We start from the raw sequence: 22,525 nt of genomic DNA, 5'->3' as shown, positions 1-22,525 counted from the left end.
CACATGCACACACATGCACACACATGCACACACTCATGGCACTCATGATCCCGCCCACACCCTTATATAAAAAGAGGATTTAGGAAAAAGATAGACTAAAAGACTACTTGCCCTAAGAATAGCTAGAATTTAAAATGAGATGTGATAGATAAACTTTTAAAAAGTATTTTTTAAATTATGTATAGATGTGTGCATCTGTGTGTGGTTGTGTGCACATGTGTGCAGGAACCTGTGGAGGTATCAGATTCTTCTGGAACTGCAGTTATAGGTGAGCCTCTTGGTATGGGTCTTAGGAGCAGATCTTGGGTCTCCTGCCATCTCTCCAGCCCCATAAACTATTTAGAAAAACAGTAACATAGCACTTAATGTTACAAATATTATCATTAAAAAACCCAACAGTGGTTATAGAAGGGGAGATGTTCCCATAACGTTGCCTCAGACAATAACCTGTCAAAATGGCTCAGAAAGTAATGGTACTTGCCTTCAAGCCTGACAACCTTCTATGTGTGTCTTGATGTACACTTGAGTGCACATACACACAAAGAAAATGTAAAAACAAAAAGTTTCCAAACTTCCTGACAGACAAGGGGAATGAGAATTAATGTTATCATTATGCCTCTATTAAATTAATGGGGAAAAGCAAGCCAGGTAACTTTAGTTTGATCCCTAGGAGCAGTGTTCAGAGTGAGAAGCATCTCGGCAACATAGTGGTCCCTTGGCTTCCACACATGTTCTGTAGTATGGAAGCATGGTGGCAAGTGTGCACCCCTATACACACTCACGAGACACACACATGGAAGAAGGAGGAAGGTGGAGAAAGGTGACTGGTGTGGGGGGGGACCCTAATTGAATAAATAAATAATTTTTAAAAGCAACAAGATGGATGGCTCCTGAGCAGTGACACCCAATGTTGACCCTCTGGGCTACACACACATAGTCACACCTCCCTCATATCTGAAGTGTGTCCATGCAAAATAAAAAGGTGCTGCACATTAAAATTGAATCTAATGTGCATAGTGACAAGTGTCTGCAGAAGGAATCATGCTGGATGAAATTGGAATTAAAAGCCAAAGAACCAGGCTGGAAAGATGTCTCACTGGTTAAGAGCACCGATTGCTCTTCCAGAGGTCCTGAGTTCAAATCTCATCAACCACATGGTGACTCACAACCATCTATAATGAGATCTGATGCCTTCTTCTGAAAACAGCTACAGAGTACTCATATACATAAAATAAAATAAGTCTTTAAAAAAAGGAAGCCAAAGCAGGAAGTGTGTTGATCAGGTGATCAAGAGGGACTCAGTGATAGGTGTTCAGACTTTATTGAGAAAAATATGAGGTTCTGGTTGTTGGATTTGTTCAAAGATGTCATGCTGCTGGTAACACTTCTAGAGCCCTCTTTAAGGCTGTTAAAGTGGCCAATGTGTCTCTTTTGGCCTTATCTGTAGGGAAGAAGGAAAGGCAAGAACATAAAGTTTGATTAAGAAGACAGTAGTAAAGCCGGATGTAATTGTATGTACCTTTAATTCTACCACTGGGAGACAGAGGCAGATGGATCTCTTTGAGTTTGAAGCCAGTCTGTTCTACATAGAGAATTCTAGGTCAGCTGGGGTTTCATAATGAGACCCTGTGCCCTGACAAAAGAACAAACACATTTGTTAATCAGCCCAATGGGCATAGTAATTGTCTTAGTAGGATTACTATTGTTGTGATGAAACACCATGACCAAAGCAACTTGGGGAAAATTGTCTATAGAACAGTTCATCAAAAGTACTGAGGTTAGGAACTCAAGTGGGACAGGAACCTGGAGACAGGAGCTAAGACAGGGGCAGGGAAGGGGTGCCACTAATTGGCTTACTCTCCCCAAATTGCTTAATTTGCTTTTTTAATAGACTTCAAGGCCACCAGCCTAGGTGTAGTACCACCATAATGGTCTGGCCTCTCTCCCATACATCTTTATTTAAGAAAATGCCCTATAGGCTTTCCTACAGCTTCCTGTGAAAGCATTTTCTTAAATGAGTTTTCTCTTGTCAGATGACTTTATCTAGTGTCAAGGTGACATAAAAACCACTCAGCAGAGTAATAGCACATATATAACTTTACATGTAATACATAACAATGTCAACACCTATACTTGGCTAAAGATTTTATGTATTTTGCTTACTTACGCATGAGCTTGTGAAATATTTGAAAGTTCTAATTCCTTGTTCAGTTCCTTGGATCTCTGCTATATAAAGTACATATCCAGAGGCATGGCGTATTGGTAGACTGCTGCTTGGGGCACAGAAGTCGGTCTTTTTCTAAGAGGCATAAGTGTGAGACTAACTTAGTGTGTGAGTAGATTCATTGTTTTAGGACACTTGAAAAGTTTCAGTGTTCATGGAATTCAGCTAGTCCTTGAACTCTGGACAAATGTTCCTTCTGCTCTGTGTAGTAAACAGTGCTAATCTGAGTCTGCACATTCCTACTGCCCTAAGTAAAGTCAAGCTACTCACTGACTTCCTCACCATTTGTGAAAACCACTCCCTAGACTATAATCCCAGCACCGGGGCTGCTGAGGCAAGAGGATCCTGAGTTTGAGGTCAGTTTGGGATACATAGTGACTCCTTGTCTCAGAGATAAACAAATAACATGTAAAAGCTCTACATTAGACTATCCTGCCTGATTCAAGATTTCACAACCTGTTTATTTTTTAAATTCACTTTGATTGACTTTTATAATTTACAAGTTCACTTGCACGTATAGGCCTAGAAAAAAATAGAGAACAAAGTATGATAGACAGGAAAGTCTTTGTGATGTGTGTACACTTGAGAGTGCATGCACACACGCCAACCAACCAATCAACTAACCAAAAAAAAAAAACAAAAAACAAAAAACAAAAACCAAAAAACTAAGCTACAGCTGAGTACTCCTGAGAAGTCTGTCTAGAACCTCTCTTTAGGTTTGGTATGGGTTACAGGGGCACCTATAAGTGAATGCCTCTAGGCATTTTTCTACCTGCTATCTAAGGATTCCATTTGGGTTTTTGACTATTCCTGAAGAAGATAATCTTTCATCATATTGGATAAACTGAATTCTTTTCCACATGGACTTGATGAATTTGGAACCTATCGTCCTGGCCTGGCTTAGGGTCTTAAGATCATAAGAAGACATTCATACTGGCAGTTCGGTGTAGCAACAGAAACTGTCTTGACATCCGGGTTGAAGACAGAGCCTGGTAAGGAGATGAAGGTTAGAAACTTCTCTGTAGACCTGTGAGACAGTTCCAGCCATGTGAAACCTACTTGCTGGAGGCCCATGCCAGCTGCTAAGGTGTGTCTGTGTACCTGTTGGGTGTGGAGAACTCTAGAGATGCAGAGAGCCTGTTCTGGACGTACACTTACACAACCAGCTGCGTGCTGGCTTGAGTGTGAGCGTGGAGGTTTACTCCTCACTCCACCTAGTCTGCAAGTGCACGCTTTCACTTGTGCCTCAGTTTGGCTCTGCTGTTCTGTAGAACCTGCTTACCAAGCTGAGGTTTTTAATGGAGCGGCATAATAGCCACCTGTAGGAAATCAGCAATCAGGTTATTTCTTCCTTTGAGGTCTATGCATGTAGAAGAATTACAATAAATAATAGCTTGTTTTTCTTTAATCTGTCATTAAAATTTTTGTTAATTTTTTTTTCATTTGTCTGTGAAGGAGGTAGGTGAATGTGTAGGTGTGCCAGTGTGTACATGTGGGGTCAGAAGCCAGCTTACGGGACTCAGTTTACTCCTTTCACCAAGTGGGTCCTGGATATGCATGCACATACGAGTGTGCAAGTGAACATACACACTACACACGTGCACACACACACACAGATATCAAAAAGCTTGTTAGTAAATGTTGGAAATATAATTGAGCAATCTAATTCTTGTTTACATGGTTAAACTCTGCTATAAATACATTCAATTACCCTAAGAAATGGGGTCCTCAACTATTGCACAGGCTCATACAACAAGGATCCTTGGAGTCAGTTCAGTTGATTCCAAAAGCTTCATTTACTATTTCCCTTGCTTCTGTCTTGGTGTCTGCTTCTCGGAGGACAAGAAGGCAGTGTCATCTCACTGACACAGCTCTTTACAGCCACGAAGCCTATGCAGTTAGTCTCTCTAAGCCTTGGCAAAGGTTCTGACATGGAAGTCATTCAGCCTGGAAGACTTCTAAGTGTTTCTAGACTTTTTCCCCTTCTTTTTGTTTTGTTGATGCCTTAACATGAGATACTTGTATGACTGCCAAACACAGCGTTGGTTTTTGCTATTGGAGTTCTCTTGATAAATTAATTTTGTTTCAAATGTGATCAGTGAGCCTTTCAAACCCAGTACTATACTACAGAACGTTAGTACTTAATTAGCTGAAATCGTCTTCAGAACTTAGTGTTTAGGTTGTTTGAGAAAGGAAATGAACTAAAATATAGGTGTTACACTGACTGTAAATCTTAGGGAGCCAGATTAGTATAAGAAAAGTCAGATTAGAATAGCTACAGAGCTTTTCAGTCACCTCCCTTCCTCTCAGTGCTCTTTCCTTCCTGGTCATTAAAGCAAAACCAAGATGGAACTCCCCTTAAATGACCAGGACACTGGGTGAGAGAAATAAGCATGTATTGGAGAACTGGATGGTCCTGGAGCTGGCAGCTCGCTTGGCTCTCCAATTTGGTCAGCAGCTTCTCAGTCCTGGCCGGGGCACCAGGCAGTTCCTTTGGTGGGGCAGTTCAGGAATGTGCCCTTGGAAGTGGTTCCTGAACGTTTGGCCCACGCCCTCTTTCCCACCTTTCCGAGGACTCTGAAAACTCTGTAAGCTGATTGTTGGAGTGGGAGGAGTGGGTGAATTCCAAGGCTGTGGTTTCTGACCCTTGGTCACTTTCATGTCTCCAAAATAAGCTGCAGAGTGATTTCATTGTTGTTCCAGACAGAGGTTTTTTTTTTTGTTTTTGTTTTTTAAGAAGTTTTTTTTTAAAGAGGTTTTTTTTTTTTTGTTTATCATTTATATATTCAAGTAATAATTAAGTCTTTCAAGTTCTGTCCAAAAGTTGGCAGCCATTTTTTTTTCATACATACAGCATTTGCCTAAGGAAGCAGAGTAGGTAATTGGTGTTTGAGAAGAGACTTTTGTGAGCTTCTCTTTCTGTCCTCAGTACAGTGACCTTGGCTTCCCTTGTGGATCCTTGGATAACGTGTTTCTGATTAGAGTGTAAGCCATGAGGGTAGGCTTTTCTCAGTATCTCCTAGCATTAGTCTAGTGGTCGGCCAAGTGAAGTGCACAATTGTTGAATGAATGGTTTGCTGTTAGCAGCAGAATACATTTAAAAATAAATGGGAGAGAGGAATGTAGTTTAACAAACAGTTACTGAACTCCCACCACTTGAAGAGACACCATGTCCCCGCCCCTTTTTGATGGTTGGAGAAAAAGGGACAAGTGATTAAAAAGTGCCCTGGATGCCTTTGGCTTTAAACTCTGATTATCCTAAGCTTCGTTTCTTGGTTGTATCAGTTTCTACATCTTGGTTACCCAGCAGTAAGGCTTAATCAGTGTTTTAAAGCTGAGGTTTTAAGAAGGAAAGACATTTTGAACAGTTTTGGGGCATGTCCAGGAGATCCTGGCCCTAAGTTGTGTGCTGAGTGCTGGGCTTTGATTGACAGGGGACTTACCCTTGTCAAGTAATCCTGGGTCCTCTTTCTGGCTCTGGGATCACCCTTGTTCCCCTTCCCTAGCATCGTTAGGAAATAGCTCATTCTATGATTGGAATTGCAAGTCAAAACACATTTATCTGAACAGAATTTTAATGATTTATCAAAGAGAAGAGGGATTTTCCCAAACACATCTGAATTTAACCAATTACTGATCCCATTAAATGTGTTTTTCTTAAGTACCTCTTTTTAAAACAAAGCAATTACTGTGAAATGATCAAATATATTTTTTACAAAACCTTTTTGAATAACTTTTGTTTGATTAGTAGGAGCCCACTAAAAGTAAATATTGCTTAAAAAGGCACTTCTTCAGGACCTTTCTCTTTATTGAATTAGCTTTTAAAAGCTCTGTTCTTTGGAGAGAGTAGGAGCCTTTTTTTGGCTGTCCTGTTGTTTATTTAGCTCAAGGTCTTGTTAATGTTCGGGCTCTGAGATTATAGATGATTGTGATAACATAGATTCAGCTCCTGTAATCGAAAACAAATTTGCTTGTGTCGAGGGTGTCACCAGGTGTTAATTAATCTCAGACTTTTCTTATCTGGACAACTCTCCAGGCCCCAGTAAACAGACATCTGGCCGGTAGGGACAGCCCTGTGTCACATCATTGGCTCACCTGGCTTTTTGGAAAGCACCTTCTGGTTGACTTTGCATTGGCTATGTGGTTGAGCCTCTTACCTCCATCTCCCAAGTGCTTGGGTGTTCTGTTCGCCATTGCCTCAGGAAAACAATCTTGTGGCAGAATTCCTCCTGTGGCCAACTTACATACAACGTGCTCTAAATGGGAAAATTATATATTTTAAAATAGGCATGTTTGAAACAATAACACTTTGAATGTGAACTGTACCAAAGGCCACATGTCTTTGGCTTTACTTACCAAATGAAGAGGCTGCTGCCAGAACCACTGGGCTCCATGGTTCTCATGCCCCAAAGTCCTGCAAATTGACAGATAAGCAGACAACAACACAAAGAGGTTGGGCCCATGAGAAAGTGAGTCTGGGCACTTGGGCTGCCCTCTTTTTCTCTGTGTGGAGTTCTTCCCAGCTTTGCCCCTTGTGTCTCATCTTAGATTTCCAAAAAGGAGAGATTAAATGTGTCTGGTATTTCAGCGTGTTAACTGCAAGGACAACATGAGGCTAGCACTCCGGCCACTGTTCAGCCTGTCATATGGAAGAAACTTCCTTTCAGAGGAGATTATAACTGTGTATGTAGCCACACAGATGCACATTCTGCCTGGAGAAAAATGCAGAAGAGGCCGTATGCTGCCACTCAGGCCTCTTTGTGGAGGGCTTCGTAAGAAGCCCTTACATGCCATAGTCACCTCTTTGGGGCTTAATGAGTCATCTTTGTGTGTTAGCTACTTAAAAGAGAGAAGAAAAAAGGGAAAGAAGAAATGCACTCTCCCCAAGTGAATTGCTTTTATTAGCCCTGCAGCTTTGTCTGAGAGGCTGCTCGAATATTCCTGATGACAGCATTTACAAGGCTGGTGCACAGAAAATAATTCAACCTGCAGAGACAAATGTAGAAAACTGATAACAATACTCTTTATAAACAGTGGGTGCATTGGCTTAAATAACACGGACAACCCTGGTCTTTGGGAATGTGATGTATTGAAAGCTGGCCTTAGAGAAAACTAGAAGCTCAGTGCCCCTGAGTTATACACAGTTCTGACTTGAGTCTGTGGTCTCAAGCAGTATGTTCTAGCTAATGCAGAATATGGCTTTATTCGGTGAATGCATTACCATGTTCTTTGAGCTGTAGAATTTTACCTATGAAAATGTCAAGGGGGCCCGAGGTCTGCTCCTCTAGTTCACCTAGGATGCTGGCGACAGCAGAAGTACCAAACACCAGAAAAACCTCTCTGAGGGTAAAACAAGAGAAGTCTATGAATTGTTAGATAATCCAGGAAGAGTCCCCCTGCAGTCCAGGGACCAGATCCCAGCAGGAAATGCAGCGAGAAAGAACCACGGGAGGCAGAGATGCAACATCTCCAGTCAGGTCACCCACTGCATCTTACAGTTGTTACAGGCAGACTGCTTTCAGTGCACCCCAATGTGGAATGATTCCAGTTGACCGTGTATGCCGAAGAATAGCAACTGGATCTTTTCTCAAACGGAACTCTGGTGTAAAGGAGGGTATATGTTTATCCACTGAAAGTGGAGATGTTCTTCAAGGATGGTGCCAGTAACAATCCACACAAGCTGTTTTTGAAATTCTGGAGAAATCCTGGCTGCCCCAGAACTGTACAATGGTTGATATAAAGATCGGATTTGGTGTTGCTGTAACTAGCAGAGATTGTTCTTGCTGATGTCATAGATAACGATTCCTGGAGACTATGGCCACAGGGAGACTGGAGCCAGCAGAAAGACCAGCAGTCTCACTGTGATCTCAAAGTAGTAACTCCAGAAGGACTCCAGATGATGAAAACCTTTGAGTGGTTTGCAGACCGAGTGCAGTCAGACAGTCCATGCAGGGGAGTAGTGCTGATGGGTTCGACCTCTGACCTTGGTCACTGTGAAAACATTAAGAAGGCTTGTGGAAGTTTTGGGATTCTGTGTGAACTCAGAGTAGCATCCACACATAAAGGACCAGGTGACACTTTGGGGATTAAGGCGAATCTGAAGGGGGTGCACACCTACTGTATCTGTCACAGTGGCAGGCCCAGTGATGTCTGGTAATGCTGCATATCCGGTTATCAGCTGTCCCCGGGCCACACCAGACTGGGGTGCTCAGGGTGTGTGCTCATCTCTCTGCCCAGTGGTCTTGGCTGTTCAACTGCACTTTCTCCAGGAGAGTGAGCTCCGTTTGCTGCTGAATAATTTGGGCTGAATAACCATTTGGTGTGGCCAAACTTAGAGCGAGCATACTGAACACGTGGGTATCCTTAAAGCAGGCTGATAAGGAAATCAGAGAATGCAATTTGTAATAAAGCAATTTAATTTGTAGGAGAAAAGTTACATATTCTTAGTTTGGATTTTTAAAAATCAAGCATAATGATTTCACATTAGAAAAAGCAATTCAGTTTACTGATGAGCAAATGGTCCTCAACATTTATGAGTTGGTACATTGTCAGTGGGCATTATTAATATTTCTAGCTCTACGTAGTGATATGTCCCTGTAACCTTAGCACTCCAGGGGCTGAGGCAGCAGGATCACTAAATTAAAGGTCAGCTTGTGTATTGGACTGTGTATTGAGAGCCTGTATTTGCTGGGGAGGGAATCTTTATAGTTAGTAAAATTGACACAACACTGGTAAATTACATCTCACCCTCTGTATAGTCATTGTTGGGTAACTATGTAGTCATGGAACTGGATCAATGTGTCTGTGGTTCAACACCCAGGATGACTCTCTCAGATGACCCGAGTGTGGCTCCCAGCATCCATGTAGACTGCTTCACAATAAATAACTTTTAACTCAGGGGATCTGACCCCATGGCTTCCTTATGCATCTGCCCTCAAATTCTATTACATTTCCCCACCCAACACACGCAAACTTTATGTGTGTGTGTGTGTGTATGTGTAAATATGAGAAAAATTTGAAAGATATTTATTTATTTATGAATTTATGTATAAGTACACACACCAGAAGAGGGCACAGATCCCATTACAGATGGTTGTGAGCCACCATGTGGTTGCTGGGATTTGAACTCAGGACCTCTAGAAGAGCAGACAGTGCTCTTAACCAATGAGCCATCTCTCCAGCCCCCCCCCCCCCCACAAATTTTTAAAGAATAAAAAAAAATGAAAATGTCAAGGGGAACATGGGCCTCTGCCTCAGAGGAGTGTGAGCTGGTGAGGAGATGATCCTGGGAAGTTCTTCAGAGAGGATGGTTTGTAATAAAATTCCGTTATTATTACCCTAGGTCAAATTTCCTCCATCAAATAGAGTCAGTTAAGGGTTACCTTACAAAGCAGAGAAGATGAGTTAGTCTAAGGCAGGGAATCTCGATAGTAAACCATTGAATGAATGCAGCTCAAATTGTCATCCTTAATAATCTATCAACCATCAGACCTGCTGGTTGGACATGATTACCTTACAGATAAAATGGTTACCTTACAGATAAAATAAGTACTTGACTGTTTTGCAGAGAAGGGTGAGCACATAGGTAAATGAAAATGAGCTAGACCTTCGTGGGGTGGCTCTCCTTTTTTCTCTTCAAGGTTATACTACAAATGCTCTCTGCAGTCTTGTCAATCTTTTCCTTGTATGGACATTGGATCATTTGACCTTTGCTGTGTAAGTGTGAAGCCCAAGGACAGGAGTTAAGGTTCTCAGAACCTGTGTAAATGCTGGGCGAGTCTGATAGCCCTCCTGTAATCCCAGCCTTTGGAAGGCCATGATGTGGGATTCTAGAGCAAGCTTGCTAGTTAGACTAGCTGGAGCAGGAGCTCAGGTTCAAGTGAGAGACTCTGCTTCAAAGAATAAGGTAGAGAGCCATTAAAGAAAATTTCCAATGTTCGCCTCAGGCATCCATAGGCGTACACATATGCTTGTGCATCTGAGCACACACATGCCTGCACAATGCACAGATCCATGCACATGGCATACACATGTAAGAAAACTACATTCCCAGGCCTCTGTCATCTTTTATTGGGATAATTGATCTACCATAAGATCTGTCCTTTTAAATTCAATGTAATAGAGAAATCAGTGGGGTTTTTTTTTTTTTAACTATATTGACAAATTTGTACTACCACTATCATGATATAATTCTAGAACTTGTGTATGTGTATTTTATGTATGTATATGTGTATGGGTGTGTACATGTTCATACAGGTTCACATGTACAGGTGTGTATACCTGTGTGTGAAGGCTAGAGGTGATTCTAAGTATCTTCTGTCATTCCTCACCTTATTTGTGTGCGTCTCTGTGTGTGTGTGTGTGTTGACACATGCCGATTTATACATGAGGTAACAGAACTGTTCTCTCCTTCCACCATGTGTTTCGTCAGTAAGGATCACACTCAGGTTATCAGGGTTAGTGGTAAGTGCCTTTACCTACTGAGTCATCCTGTCAGCCTTATTTATCTACCTTAACCTTTGAGACAGTCTCATATTGCACCCAGAGCGTATCAGTTTGCTAGCTTGTCTGGCAGGTGATCTCTGGGCATGTTATAATCACGTTTTTATCAGTTGATTAGGATTAGTCAGGATTGTCTTAAGCTTTCTCTGTGAATTATTCTAATATTGTGATTCAGTACAAATAGTTACACTGTGAGATTGCATATGTTAGATGGAGATAATTCAGCCTTCTCTGACTCCTGTGTTGATTGTGAGGTACAAAGAGATAGATAATGATGCCAGAGTGTTTGGTAGTAAACTCTCAGGAACAATTACGTTGTCAGCTTGTGAAGGTCATTGGCCTGCTGTAGACCGTGAGTACTGAGGACTGCAGTGCGTGTCTTCTGGATAGAGTCTGCACATGAGCCATCTTATCCTCCCTGTCTACACAGCAGTAGGTCAGACAGCTCCCTGATTGGATACTTGCATTCCTATTAATCTGATCCCTTCATCTGCACTTACTAGAAAAAGTATATGGTTCAAACAAAGTAGGAAGCCGTGCATGGTGTCTGTGATCCAAGCACTCAAGGCGTGAGGCAGAAAGGATGGTACAGACTCCAGAGTGAGTTCCAGACCAGCCTTCACAACAGACTAAGGTGCTGTCTTCAGGCATATAAAATGGGGGCTGGAGAGAGAGCTTAGTAGGTAACAGAGTTTACCACACTTTCAGAGGACCCAGGGTCAGTTTTTAGCACCCATGACATGGCTCACAATCTCCTGTAACTCCAGTTCCAGGGGATATTATCACTTCTCTGATCTCCTTGGGTTCCTGCACACATATAGTCCACTTAAGTCCACTTGTATATGCAAACACATATACACAAGAAATTCTATAAATCTTCAAGAAAAATAAACACTAAGTAAATGAAAGGCAGAAGGTTATTTCTTCTGGGATAGACATACCCTATGGAAGACTTGGGTTTCTGTCACCCTGTTTATCCCAGCCATAGATCTGGTTCTCAGAATTCATGAGGACTGAAGGAATTTTTTATTTTAAAGATTTATTTATTTTATGTATGTGAGTACACAGTCGCTGTCTTCAGACACACCAAAAGAGGGTATCAGATCGAATTACAGATGGTTGTGAGCCACCATGGTTGCTAGGAATTGAACTCAGGACCTCTGGAAGAACAGTCAGTGCTCTTAACCATTGAGCTATCTATGTCTCTAGCCCCACTGAAGGAACTTTTTTTATCTCTTCTGGTAAATAAGGGACATCTCTTGTCATACTTAGTTCTGTTTAAGTACTTTTTAGAAGACTTAAAATATTTTGGTTACTTGATTTAATTACATGAGCAAAGCAGCTACAAGAGAGGCTAAGAAATGTGATCTTTAAATGAACCTGTGTGTGAGCGTGTGTGTGTGTGAGTGTGTGTGTGTGTTGTGAAGGGGAATGATTTATGAAAGAAAAAAAATCACCAAGTATAGTGGCACATGCCTTTATGTGCCCTTGGGAGACAGAGGCAACCCTGTTCCAGGCCAGCAGGGCAGTAAAACTCAACAATCATGATAAAGAGAAAACAGCTATAAACTTACATAATTTGTGATAGAGGCTACTATTCAAAAATTTGAGAAATCTCTTTATTCTGAGAAACATTTTAATTTTTACCTGGAGACTTGAGGAATAAGATAAAATAAAAAAGAATATGTACCCATAGAGAGATGATAAATTATTTTGACAAAAATAAAAAGGTTTCTAGCGTGGAACAAGATATTTATAAAAAGAAACATTTATTATCATAAGGATACCTAATAAAATTTGAAAGCTATAGTACCAAGTAAAGTTGTTGTGGGAAGTGGAGAAGTAGTAGGCTCAGTTTGACCTCAGTGTGCTCCATTTTAGTTCATTTTTCTTTAGCTTTTTTTGCTTTCCAAGGAATTAAAAAATTCGGTTGTCAGGATTTGTTTCCTTTATACAAAAGAAACTTCAGCATTACAATTATAGGTGGAGATTTGGAAAACTTCAAAGTCACATTTAAATAAGCTGGACTTCTGCACCCTTGAATCAAGAGGGGCAGAAAGTAAGGACTCTGGTTTGTGTAATGGAAGACGATAGGAGTTGAACAGCAGGAATGGGGTCTTTTTGCCTCAGCTTTTGTAGGAGCAGTGGTAAGACAGTAGTGGGCTGTCCGCCTTGCTGCAGCCTGGCTCCCCTGGCTGCCGCCCCACGGAGTCCTGAAGCCTGTACTTACCATATTCCGATGGCAGTAACTGAGACCATGGAAGGCAAAGTTGTGGGAATGGAAGGAGTACTGTGCAATCCAGAGGCCGGTGGGCGGAGTCTGTGGTGAGGCTTAATTGACTTCCTGGTAGAGAGGAACAGTGTGTTGGAGGACAGGGAATTTGCAGGTTGGGGGTTTCAGTGGGCCATCATTATGTTACAGAACGTAATGGTAGGGAACAGAACAGAGTGGTGGGGGAAAGATAAAAAGAAAACAGGCCATGCGTATTTTGGGAAGGAGATATGTGTGCTAGTGCCATCGCTTCCTTCTCTTCTTCACATAGGTGGTGCAACCTCCAAGGATCTGTAGATGACCTTTAGGAGATCCTTGGATCTGTGTACGGCACATTAAATTATAGCCCCCTTTCATGATAGAGCATCTCAGCTTAAGTCAGATTTTTATCACAACCTAAAAAGCCACCTCGTCTTCTTTGGTGTTTGTGTGTGTGTGTGTGTGTGATGTGTATGTATATGTGTGTGGTGTAGTGTGTGTGTGTGTGTGTTTGGGAGTACTGTTTCTCATAGCTGACTCTGCTGGAGCTTACTGTGTAGCCCAGGCTGGCCTCAGGCTCTTGGTGATCCTCAGCCTCCTGAGTACTGGAATTATGGGCATCAGCCACTGTGTCCAGCTCTGAAGCCTGTCACTCTTAAACAAGGACAAGAGATTATCCAGATGGTTAGAGTGGGGAGCGAGCGCCATGGCAGTGGTTCTGCAGTGTGGGCCAGGAAGTTGGTTTGGCACTGTGGTGCTTTCCTTCCGTACCACAGGCTCTGCTCCATTCTCCCTCCCCTCAGGGGAAAAAAGGTTAATTGTGTGTAATGAAAAATGTATATAGTGGCAGGGAATTTGCCGCCATATGGTTTTGAGCCTTGGCTTGCCATTGGACAATATAAATGTAACTTTCTCAAGCCTCAGTTTCCCCAGTACCTAAAGGGATATCTGCCTGCATTTGTGGTGCTGAAGATTAAACGAGACGAAGTTGACTAAGCTCATGGTGCGTTGCTTTGGATTAGCTACCCTCCCCCCTCAGCTTTTTTTTTTTTTTTTTTTTTTTTTTTTTTTTTTTTTTCTGTCCTGACTGTATGCTTTACAAATCCTTCTGAGAAGTCCTTAGTGATGTGCACACTCCAGAAGACTACATCTTCTCAAGTGGCCTGTTAGAGCCTCTTCCCCATGCAGATTTGCAAGCCAAGTGTGTAGAAATCACACGCTGCACTTGTTGCCTGGCAGCACGTGTCCCTGAGTGGTGTTACACGGCTTGCATTGTGATGTTATCAGTGCTGGAGCTGGCTGGACACGTACTGCCACTTGGGCTAGGGACTCCATTCCTTAGCCCAGCTCTAGGGTTGACAGAAAATGACAAGCCAGGCCTGGGCAAGGGAGGCGCCAGCAGAGCAGCGGGGCGGCCTTTGATTTGCTTCTGTAATGTGCACGTCTTTCTTGTGATGTCTGTGAAATGTTCAGAATGACAAAGTTTTTAAAAGACCTGCTGACTCCGCCTGGAAAATGTGAAAAACCTCCCATTTAGAGACCTATTATGTTCAGCTAGCCTGCATTTTCTATATCGTTTTCTTCATTTTTTATTAATGCAAACATTTGCATGAAGACAGAACCCTTGTTTCTTAAAGAGTTCATCTGCTCCTGCTGCTTCACTGGCCCTGCCATGCAAGAGCACAACAGAACCTTTGTTAGGCTCTCAGCAAAGCTCCGTATGAACGGTGGCTTACTGAAGACTGCTTCCTGTACCATGGACTTCCATTCTCTCAGAAAGAAAATCGTTTTTAGGAGTGAAAAGGATTTGGACCTCCTTTTATTTAGGCTCTGGATGTCCAGATGACAAGTCCCCAGGCTTGTGAGGAGCTGGAACTGCATCGAATGCAGTTTTCACTTCACCTTGAACAGAGTGAGGCTGTTAGTAACAACAGGGGAGAGAGTGGCTGGGAAGAGGACAAAAGTGGCTTCCTGCAAGAACCCTCGACTGAAGCAGAGTATTTGGGTCTGCTGTTTCCCACCTGGGAAGTTCAGGCCTGCGGTGGCTTCACTGACTAAAGACCAGCGCCACAGTTTACAAATAAAGGGCACAGTTTACATAGTCAGTCAGTAAACACTCGATGAGTGACTGTTGTGGGGAGGGTACTGATCCTGAGTGTTGAATAAAAGAGAAATGAGTCATGATGTCTGTCCATCCTTACAAGCAAGAAGTCTAGCTGAAGGTGCTGCATGTGAGCAGCAGGGATAAGCAGCATCCAGGAGAAAGTGCCAAGGGTCTATCTAGAATAGGTGTTAGGGGGTTCAGAAAATGGAACACTTCCTGAGGCTAATAGGTTGTATTTGAACTGGGCCTGGTGGGAAATGTAGGAGTGATTGCCTATCACAACATTCCTAAAAGTAATGAGCAAAGATGATTAGTTTGGTAAACTAGACGTAATGTGTGTTTTCATTGGTATTTTGGAAGGGCTTTATACCATTAGTGTAGATGAATGCTAAATGTTAGCGTGAGGCTTGTGAGTAAACTGGGGCCTCCCTGTCTAGCCTGTGCTGTGCAGTCACTCATCCCATGCTGTCCCTGTACCTTGGCCTGGGCCTCTGGGGCATCCATAAATATCTACAATGGCGTTCTTCGCTTTTGTAACAGAAATAGAAATGACCAGGGTCACCACACATTGTTACAGCCATATCCGTGAGAAGGCTGTGGACAGCTCTTAGTGGGGATTTGACAGGTGAGCCTGACGTTTGAAAAACAATCTCTGTCTTAAGACAGTGACATTCTCCTCACGAGGTGAAAGGGCATGGGCCCCGACACCATGAGCTCGTAGCCAGCTGTGTGCCGCTGTCTGGATGAGAAGCTCTGACTGTATGATAAGTGGCAGCTATTTTATCATTTAAACATAAAAATGACAAAGGATTACATTTGTGTCTTATTGCCATTGTCACTAACTTGAATTAAATCTCACAGTGCCCAAGTAAAAACTTTGGGAATTTAATCATGATATGTAAATTGCACATCGAGGTACATGTGTAGAGGTCAGATGACAACTTTTGGGAGTTGCCACACCCCAAAAATACAGCTTGAGGTAACTATATAGAACAGTTAATCTTTACCTTGTGACTTTGCTGTTCTCTGCCTGATATGACATTGTAAGCAGCATCTTACCAACCCCAGGATTACCAATTCACTGGCTTGTGTTTGGGTTTGAAACTAAAACCTATCGTGCTTTCTAGAAAATAAATTTATGCATGTTGACTTGATTAACTGCATTGCTCCTTTGATAACTACCTTAACAAAGCTTGTCATGACAGTTATAACTTGGTTCTTCATGGGTTCCTTAGTTCTAACTGTGGGAAGTGTAAATGTCATGTTACAGTCTTTTGTTTAGGAAGCACATTCTGTTATGGTCAACTAACTGAACACTCAAGTTTCTGGTCCTTGGAATTGCTGGACTCCAACCTACTAATTCTGCATCATGAGATTTAGTCTAGAAGTGCTTTGGCTTTGGAATTTAAGCACTTAGGCCTTAATTGGCATCCCTAAAAGGTATCACCAATTTTAGGGAAGGAGAAGAGAGAGGAGAATTAATGGCTGGCCAGAGACTGGATGTCGGGCTCTGAGCTCTGCGCATGTGTTAAGTGGTAGGATGCCTCTCTGGGCTGAGCGAACTAGATTTCAGCTCTTTATCTTCTACTTTAGTCAGCTCTTGTTTCTGGTCTTCAGAGCTTGTGTGTTGTGTGTGTGCTTTGTCCGCTTCTGGTATGTCTTTAGGTAAATGAGTGTGACTAGCTACGAAGCTGTATTCTGGTGGTTTAGCTACACAGCAGTGATGAGTTTTGTCTGCTTTATTATTAACTTTTTTCCCTCTGAGATAGTTTCTCTGTATCACCCTGGCTCTTCTGGAACTTGCTTTGTAGGCTGGTCTTGAACTAATAGATTTGCCTGCCTCTGCCTCCCAAGTGCTGGAATTAAAGGCACGGGCCACCAGGCCAGACAACTAGGTTTGCTGGAAGGGAAATATGTACCTTTGAGAATACCAAAGGGGGTACATTGATTTTATAGTGTTTTATGAAAGTTAACCAGACATTGAGTGAAAATAACATTGTGCATTCATATTTTTTGTAATTTAGACAAAAACAAAGTAAAACCAGAATGTGTATTTCTGAATATTTAGAAAATATTTTATTAGTTCTGGGCAGTGATGACACACGCCTTTACGCCCAGGCTTTGGGAGGCAGAGGTAGGCAGATCTCTGACATCGAGGCCAGACTGGCCTACAGAGTGAGTTCTAGGACAGCAAAGGCTACACAGAGAAACCCCATCTTGAAAAAGCAAAATAGACAAGAAGATCTTAAAATATGTATTTGTTTGTTTGTTCATTTGTTGCATGTATGGGGCAGAGGTGTGAACATGCCACATGGTTTTGGAAGTTGTCACAATGAATTAACCCAGAAGTCCGTTCTTCCCTCCTACCATGTGGGTCTTTGGGACTGCACTCAGAAGGCCAGGCTTGGTGGCAGCACCCTGCCTGAGCCATCCTGCTAGCCCTAAACTGTGTTCCTCAAAATGCTGTTCTTAGGATGAGGAATTCAGTCCATAGGAATACTTGTCTTCCATGTCCAAAGCTCTGGGTGCCAAAAAACTGCCTGTGGTGCTGTGCCTGTTCAGGCTCACATGGAGGCAGGGGGATCAGAAGTTCAAGGTCATGCTACAGAGTGAGTTCCAGGCCTGCCTGGACTACAGGAGATCCTGCCTCAAGAAGAAAAGTTGAAAAAGGAATGAAGAAAGTCTGCCTCTTAAACTGACAGGAGTTGCTCTTTATTGGCTAGTATGTAGCTTTCTGTGTCATCTGACCCCTAAGTAAAGTTAGCATGTGATGGGAAGCCTAGAGATGTTTACTAAAATTAGAATTAAATATTAAAGGCCTGCAAATAACTTAACTGTCTAATTTATCCACGTTCGCTTTTTTTCTAATGTTAATAGTGAAGAGCTAATAACACTCGTGAGACACACGTGAGAAAGCACACCAGGAAGATTTCAGGTCTTTCTGATGTTTTTTTCCTCCTCCCTCCTTGTTTTGTTGAGACAGTGTTGCTGTGTAGCCCTGGTTGGTCTTGGGTTTGTAACAGTCCTCTTGCCCCAGCCTCCTGCCTGCTGGGATTACAGGAGTAAACTAACTTCCTCTTAGCTTTGGAGAAGTGGGAAAGTTGTTTGTAAGGAAGAACATGAACTTTGGAGTCAAATCCAAGAGTGAATCCTCGCTCTGCCTGGCACACAGGCTTCAGCTGGCTCCCTGACCTCTCTGAGAAAGAAATTGGTACCTACTTCACTGAGCTGTGTGGGAATCAAGTGTGCTCGGTTTCTCATTTCCTCATCCCCTTTGGTCAAGGGCAATTGGTTAAGTGTGGGCTAAGATCAAAGATGTTCCTATAGCTGATGAAATAGCAGAACACACTGTTTCCTAGGACCAAGATAATACCTAGGAAGATGGAAGATACAGATAATAAAGGGAGAAATCTAGTAGCTTACTAATCCATTTAGCTGTTTGTTTGTATTTCACAGGGTCATATACTGTATGGTTAGTATTTTATAAAAAATACTAAATTTGAGACTTATAAGCAGCTTACAGGGCAGGCTGGAGTCTAAGTGGACTTAGTTCCTCGTCCTGAAGAACTGTTTGAACTTAGTTTAGCGGGCATTTATTTGTGCCAGCCAGCATTTGAGCCTTGAAACCTCAGAGAACAAAGGGTGCTTCAAAAAAGGACGGGTACGAAGGGAAAGCTAGGGCTAAGATTCATAAGTACATGCTCTGCCTTTCTTAGGACTTATTTCCTTATAGGTATTGGTAGCACACGTAGTAACTCATTAATATATTCCTGGTAAGACTTGTTTACTCAAGTGTTGAGGCTGTTTTAAATGATAATTTAAGAATGAAAACGGTGTAACTGATGTAGGTGGAAATTCTAGACCCCTCAAGCAAGAATTTCCAAATGGGTTCCCTTATCATTTAATTGTGAAATTAACTGCTAGCACTTTGATGGCATTTCTGTTTGGGAAGAGAGTAAAAGGAAACCATTTTGGACTTTCCCATGTAAATTAGGGCTTTCTGAGTAATTAGCAGCTAATAAGGGAACGCTTCACACCAGTTATAAAGCTGCAGCTAAAGTGGGTGTGTGATTATGTAAAGTACTATAGATAAGAACCTTTTTGGTGTCATTTTTTTCAGCAGTGTCTCTGCATAGCCCTGGCTGTCTTGGAACTCACAATGTAGATTAGGCTGGCTTCACTCACAGAGATCCACATTCTTCGTTCAGGTTGCTGGGATTAAAGGCGTGTGATTTACATCTACCAGGCCCAGTTGGTAGATGTAAAATCCCATGTATCCCTTAAATCTTTGAACATAATTTGTAAATATTCTTGAATGGATAAACAGAACTTTCTATAAGTGGTCAGGAAGCTAATGTTTATGAAATGCTATGTAGCAGATGCTGTACTGAGATAATTGTATTATTGAATCGTTACTATAATGCCAACGGTAGGTTCTGGTTTTGCAGAATGAATTTTACAGAAAGAGCAGAAAAGTTAGGTAATGTGCACGTACAGGGACCTGACTCATGTGCTCTGCTTTAATCTGTGAAGTCAGTATGCAGCAACTACGGTATCATCAAGATGTGTCACTTTTTGCATACTCCAAGTATTTTATAATGCAGTAGTTTATTATCAGGTACATTTTTAGTCCTTATTATTTTAAAGCAGGAGCTACTGCAGTAGAAAAAGGGAAGGTGATTTTCATAGTTTAAATCAATAGACCCAAGACGGTTCTGACCTGGTTTCTGTCACTTCCTTGGTTTGTGTAAGGATCAGGCAGTGTTTACTTACACTTTGATTTCCTTGGCTTTTTCATTTTAGCATGACGACCGTGTAAGTGCCTATCTCAGACAATGCTTCCTGATAGTGCCATGCGCATCTAGGCAGTAATGGGGATTTCAGACAGTGAAGCCTTAGTACAGGTTGGAAGACTTAATCCTGATCATGTTCTGAAGTCACAGCAAAGCAAAAGAGGAAAAGCCAGTCTGAAATATGTTTCCTTCTCCAAAAAGGCAGCTCAGGTGCCCAGCTATCTTCCCCTCCAGGGGTGCAGGTGCGCTGTTTGAATTCTTTAATCACTCACATAAATTAAAGCTTATTCCTTTGCATTTACAAAGCAGAACAAAGGATCACTCTCCACATTTACTGCCAGGCAAAAGAGCCTTGGACTTACTACTTCTCTTGAAGTTTGATCAACTGTAAGGATTTTCCGGGGTTGGGTGGTACGCTTAACCACAGAGAGAACACCAGACTGATAAGAGCACAGGTGAGGACCAGGAAGAACAATTAGAGAGCTTCACCCTTGCTCTGTGGCTGGGTGGAATTCCCACACCACGGAGCCTTTTGCTCCTGTCTGTGGCTTTTTAACTCCTACCCCTTCACTCAGATTAAAGAAAGAACCAGCACTTTCTAGTTCCACTTTGTGACCTGCGAAAGGGTGGGGTGAATAATTTGAGCAGTTCTTGGTTAGACATTCAGAAATCCATAGACAAGTCCTGACTTCACATAGGTACCGCTTGGTATGCAGGCAGGGACAGGACAGAAAGGTGCTCACACACGTGACACCCATGTATGTACACGTATGCCCGCAGTTCTCATAGACAGCACTGGACCACACCCCTTAGGTGATTTTGCTACACTCATGCCTTATGTTCTGTGTAAAATTAATGTGACTTTTACTTCTCTGGCTGACTGAAAGGTGTTAGTGATAAGGCATTTTGAGAAAAGCATGGATGTTTGAAGAAGACAAACCTTGGTTTTCTAACCCTCAGGTTCTTTCTTACTATACTAGCTGTGTAGTCTTGAGCTTGCTTTAACCTGTCAGCTCTCAGCCATCTTAACTATACAGTATTAGTCCATAAGTAACCTATCACAGGATTACTGCTAATGTGAACTAAACTAATGCATTAGAATGATCAGTATAGTGTCTGGCATATTTGCTCAATAAGCCGGATAGGAACTCAAGGATGATAGGTGTTATTTGTAACTTAGTAGACTGTGTCTGACTGGAAGATACTTCTCTGGTATTAAACTGGTACAGTTCCACTCCCTTCCAGTCTATTTCCTAAGAAAAAAATTCATTTCCCAACCCCCAATATGATAATACTTTGATTCTAACTACTATGAAAACACACCCACTGACTTTTAGTCCCTGGAGCTAGGGAGGAGAAGCACCAGGATTTGCTTCTAAGTAGAAGCTCTTTCCTTCCTCACCCTTTTATCAAAGGGTGGGGGGAGGTTACTGGATTCTTGTACTAGCCTTAGGTGCAGGTAAGTCATCAAAACCCACAGAGCCCGAGGAAGGAAGAGTTTTGTAAGATCAGTGTTTAGTGGGTAGGAGAAAGGAAGGGGAACACAGCAGTGGTAGAAAGGTGGCTGTATTTTAATAATGGTCTGGCTACATTTTCCCAGTTTAATATGCTTGATAAAGCCTAAATCAAGTATAAACAAAGTAACTCTTCAAAATTAAGCTACAAAGGCAGGTACTCAAACCCAGGTGCTTCTAATGTTAATGTACTTTTACACTAGGTACTGAGGCACATGTCCTTAATCCCAATACTCAGGAGGCAGAGGCAGCCAGATCTCTGAGTTCTAGGCCAGCCTAGTCTACGTAGTGATTCCAGACTATCCTCCTGTTTCAAAAAGCCAAATTAAAAAACAAATCTATCGTTCTTGCTCTTTCCTTCTTTCTCCCACTCTCTCCCCATTCCCTTCCCCCCTCTTTCTCCATCCCCCCTTCTCTCTCATGCTCATGACCAGCCTCTACTTCTCTACTCTCTCCCCCTTTTTCTCTGCCCCTTTTTCTGCCTCTATTACCATCTCAACTCCCCTCCCCATCCCCTGAATAGACTCTATTCTGTACTAAAAAGAAAACAAAACAAATTTATTTATCTAAGACTGTATTTAAAAGTAAATTATTAATGTATTTTTAAAAAGATTTATTTATTTATTTATTATATATAAGCACACTGTAACTGTCTTCAGACACACCAGAAGTGGGCATCAGACCTCATTACAGATGGTTGTGAACCACCATGTGGTTTCTGGCATTTGAACTCAGGAGTTCTGGAAGAGCAGTCAGTGCTCTTAACCACTGAGCCATCTCTCCAGACCCCCGATATCTGTTAATTATGGTACAAATTAACAGATTTTACTGTGACTTTTATATCTATGTACATAATGCATTGGTCATATTCATACTCCGTTCTTCTGCCCTCTGTGTCCCACGCCCTTTTGACCCACTTCCTAGTCCCTAACAGTCTCTTTGATGCTTTGTTTTTTTGAATTGAGCTTATTTTGACAAGCCTGTGATGAGTTCACACATTTCCCAATCACAGCAAATGCAGGTTGTGTGTACACCTAATAATAAGTATATCTAATAAGTTCTTGCTGTTTCTAATTATATATATATATAATATATATTTATATATACATAGTGCATGTGTATGTGTGTGTAACAGTA

At 42.0% G+C, this 22,525-nt stretch overlaps 1 protein-coding gene and 1 pseudogene across 3 annotated transcripts in view; both read left to right on the top strand.

Annotated features, from left to right (window-relative positions):
• Positions 1-22,525, top strand: part of CSTPP1 (centriolar satellite-associated tubulin polyglutamylase complex regulator 1) — a 147,130-nt gene that overhangs the window by 2,898 nt on the left and 121,707 nt on the right. The gene's annotated exons all lie outside the window — the stretch shown is intronic.
• LOC308431848 (bifunctional phosphoribosylaminoimidazole carboxylase/phosphoribosylaminoimidazole succinocarboxamide synthetase-like) lies at positions 7,481-8,381 on the top strand (annotated as a pseudogene). Its single transcript has one exon. The product of its transcript is annotated as a bifunctional phosphoribosylaminoimidazole carboxylase/phosphoribosylaminoimidazole succinocarboxamide synthetase-like (transcript).

The sequence above is a fragment of the Micromys minutus genome (genome assembly GCF_963924665.1).
Source record: "Micromys minutus genome assembly, chromosome: 17".
Taxonomy (NCBI): Eukaryota; Metazoa; Chordata; class Mammalia; order Rodentia; family Muridae; genus Micromys; species Micromys minutus.
Note: the sequence above shows the minus strand (reverse complement) of the source record. Positions and strands in the feature narration are given on the sequence as shown.